The sequence below is a fragment of the Neopelma chrysocephalum genome, unplaced genomic scaffold, assembly GCF_003984885.1.
Source record: "Neopelma chrysocephalum unplaced genomic scaffold, ASM398488v2 Primary Assembly neopelma1_95660, whole genome shotgun sequence".
NCBI lineage: Eukaryota > Metazoa > Chordata > Aves > Passeriformes > Pipridae > Neopelma > Neopelma chrysocephalum.
The window spans coordinates 1-3,609 of NW_020924324.1; the positions used below are offsets into that span (position 1 = coordinate 1).

The window sequence follows — 3,609 nt, forward strand, 5'->3', positions numbered from 1 at the left end:
GGCGCGGCTGGGAACTTGTGTTCTCGCAAAGCTTCGCCATCTCTCTCGTTGGCATCCTCTGGCACAGAGGTGCCAAAGCACCCAGGGGAGATGCTGCCTCCTGCGGGAGCTGCTCTCCTGGCACTGGGCACCCCAAGGCTCCTGCAATCCCCCCACATCCAGGGGGGCTGGCCGCCGTGTCACAGTGGGCTCCGGGCACAAGGCAGCCCTGTGTCACAGAGCCCCGACAGCTCACCCCACGCCCTGCTGCCGGTGCAGGCCTTCCACGGCAGAGACGAGAAACTTTAGAAAAACCTGAGAGGCCTTCATTCTTAGAGCTTCACCAGATAGAAGAACTGGAAGAAAGACAGCTCTTAGACCTGCAGTAGCTTTGGCTGCTGAGAGGAAATAAAACGTATCCTCTGAAATTTAAAACCGGACTCTGTCTCCCCTTTTTGTCTTTCAATCCTTTTTTTGTAGGCACACAACTGTCCTGGTTCCTGCCACAAAAGGCTTAGTTTTTTTCCATTAGCCATCAAGTGGTGCAGTTGGGGAGACGTGGCCAGAGCCCAATGTTATTTGGTACCCCCGGCATCATTGCAGTGCTGGCGGCAAGGGACTCGCTGACTTGCAAGAAGAAGGACGTGGCTTCTGGTGAAAAAGACGGGAGAAGGCATCCAGCAGTGTTCAGTGAAACCTGGGTCGGCAGGGAGCATTTTTGCATGGGAATCACTGTAATGGTTTGAGAGCCTCAAAATCCAATTCCCTAGTCCAAGCCCCCCTCCCACATCTCAGCCCAGTGTGAGATGGGTTTTCCAGACACCAGACAAGACTCAAAATGGGGGGAAGGGAATTATATTACAATGACTGTACAAATAAATATTACAATATATCACACACATAATTTATCACACATGATAAATCAGTATTTACAATGGATCAAATCTCCCTCCAAATAAAAGTCCAGGAGGAAAGAAGGAGGAGATCCTTTCTGCTCTCAGAGCAGCAGTCTCTAGGGCAGCAGTCTCTCTCTCTCCTTCCATGCAGCAGCTGTGGCTGGATCTCTGCCAGTACACACGAGGGAGGTCTCCAAGCCCTTCTCGGCCCTTCGACTCCAAGCGAGGGTCTTTCTCTTCTGTGGGCTGTGTTCGCCGGGACAAAGGTCACTTCACCACCTCATATGACGAAGTGCAGAAGCCTTCGTGACGGTCCCTATCCTCAGGGGATTCAAGCTCCCGTGCAGAGCTCCCGTGCTCTGATCTCAGGCTGCAAGCTTAGCAGCGACAGCGGGGGGGTGAAGCCCTCCTCCGCATTCCTTCTGGTCGTCCCAGTCCAGCTCCAGGACGCCTGAGCTTCTCAGCTCCTCTTTTCGGTGCTGTAGCACTCCAAGACTCCTCTCAAGTAAGAGTCCATCTTCTCCTCCTCTCTAGGAGGTCTCCGAGGGGTTTGGGGAGTTTGTTTCAGTTCTTACCCCAAACTCTGTCTCTGTAGGGCTTAGTTCTGCTCTCTCTCTCTCCATCAGAGATCTCTGTGTCTTCCTTGGCTACATGCCACCTCTGCTGCTTCTCCCTTATCTCTTGGCTTTCAGCCATCGCCTCCGTTCGCTGCCGTCTGTGCCGCTGCTTCTGTTGCTGCTTACAGTGGAGAAACTTCCCCCGGCTCTTAGCTACAGATACTTAGCCCAGTCTGACACTGTTCCAAGTCCCTGTAGCCCCCCAGCCCCCAGTGGGGCTCCGGGCCCCTCAGCTCATGGCTTTCACAACATGGTCACTTCTCCTCCAACAACAACTAACAACGACCCTTCTTTTCCGGTCTGGTTGTTGGTATGTTTACATTTTGCAGGAGCGCTGGTTGGCTCAACCCCAAGGGAGACACTTCCGGCTCTCAGTGACTCCTGTCTGTGCCAGTGTGCCAACCTGCCAGGGGTGAAGATGCTGCGCTCCAATGCAGAGGGAGCGTCCCTGAAAGGCTGCAACTTTGAGGAGCATGGAGAGCTGCTGCAGCTGGCTGTGCTCCTGCTGCAAAGGAAGAGCAAAAGACCTCAGCACAGGCTTCTCCAGGCCCACCGGGGCACAGGCCTGAAAAGACACTGGGCCCAAAGTTTCCTGGCAGCACTCAGTGTCCACAGTGAGGGGCACAGAGCCATGGCCCGCTCTCTGTTGCTCTGCAGGCCTCTCGGGAAGCACTGTTTGGTGCAGCCAGGTTCCTGAAGTGGAGGGATCTTGAGCACCTGGTGACCATGGAGCAGCCATGGAAGTTTGCCGAGTGCCTGGTAAGGACGGCCCCAAATCCCCAGCCCCTGATGCCCAGTGTGTGGGGCTGGCACGGTGCCTGTGGCCCACACGCTGCTCCCTTCCCTGGGGCGTGCTGGCTCTTTTCCAGGCTCCCCTGCCCCCGCAGCCAGGCTGCCATGGAGCCCCGGCCCAGCTGGGCTGTGGGGCAGGGCGGCCCCACGGCTCCCCGGGAGCACCCAGCCCTCTGCTCCCCCCAGAGCCCGGCCCCAGCGGCTGCTGGCCGGGCCTCAGGGCTCTGCGGGCAGGGGAGCCCCGTGCTGGGGGCAGGGAGCACCCGGCCAAGGGGCAGAGCCTGAGCCGAGCCTTCCCTGCCCTGGCGCTCTTTGCAGCTGGAAAAGGACAGGAGCCGAGTGGGCCAGTACGTGCGCCAGGCCCTGCCGTACCTGGAGAGCCCAGAGGAGCCCCTGCGAAAGCTGGCCATCAAGTTCCTGGGTGAGCCACAAGGCCGGGGTCCCTCTCCGCCCCAGCCCCGGCTGCTGCAGCGGCAGCAGGATGCGGCCCAGGGCATGTGGAGCCCCGAGTGGCCTGGGGCCTGCTGCCGCCCTGGGCCAGCCCAGCCCTGGGGCGTCCCCATGGGGGGGACCTGTGCCTCTGGGGCCCTGACAGCCTCTGTGTTCCCAGGGATCGCCGCCAGGTCCATGAAGCAGGAGCAGCCAGAGCTGCAGCTCATCTGCCAGGGTGAGGGAAGGCACCTTCCAGCTGATCCCCTTGGGCCCTGCTCCCTCCTGGCCATGGCAAGAGCTGCCTGGGATGGCCCTGGCAGGAGGGGCTCCTCACGTCCCCACACCCCTGGCCTCTCACCTTGGCTCTCTTTCTTTCTCTTCCAGCCCTTCAAGGCATGACTGATGACAGCCCTGCCGTCTCAAACTTGGCACTTCAAACGCTCCACATCATCAGAGCTGTATGGAGAGCTCCGTTCTTCCCATTCTGGTAGTCTCCATTCCTGCCTCTTCCAGCCCATAGAGGCGTGACAGATGACATCAGACTCGCCATGGTAGGCCTGGCAATTCAACACTGCTACGTGCTAAGAGCTGTACAGACGGCTCCCTACTCCAGATTCCAGCAGCTCCAAGACTGGCTGTGCAGGGTGTGGAAGACCCGGCCTTTTCCACAGGGCAGTGTCTGTATTGGCTGTGTGCAGCAGAGAATAGAGAAAGCCAGAGGCCCAGGCAGCTGCTGCCATGTGGGCACAAGCTCTGCTGCCCAGGAGGGTCCCGTAGTGCAGGGGTTTGCAGATGGCAACGTAGCGGTCGTAGCACATGGTGGTGAGGAGGGAAAACTCTGCTGAGAGGAAGAACAGAAAGAAAAAGAGCTGTGCAGCACATCCCATGTAGGA

The 3,609-nt window shown here is 58.5% G+C and overlaps 1 long non-coding RNA gene across 1 annotated transcript; it reads left to right on the plus strand.

Moving 5' to 3' along the window:
- The first annotated feature begins 2,134 nt into the window (after window positions 1-2,134).
- LOC113980924 lies at window positions 2,135-2,943 on the plus strand. The gene is made up of 3 exons (XR_003538251.1): window positions 2,135-2,251; window positions 2,603-2,705; window positions 2,895-2,943. It is a non-coding gene; the product is annotated as an uncharacterized LOC113980924 (long non-coding RNA).
- Window positions 2,944-3,609: the final 666 nt, after the last annotated feature.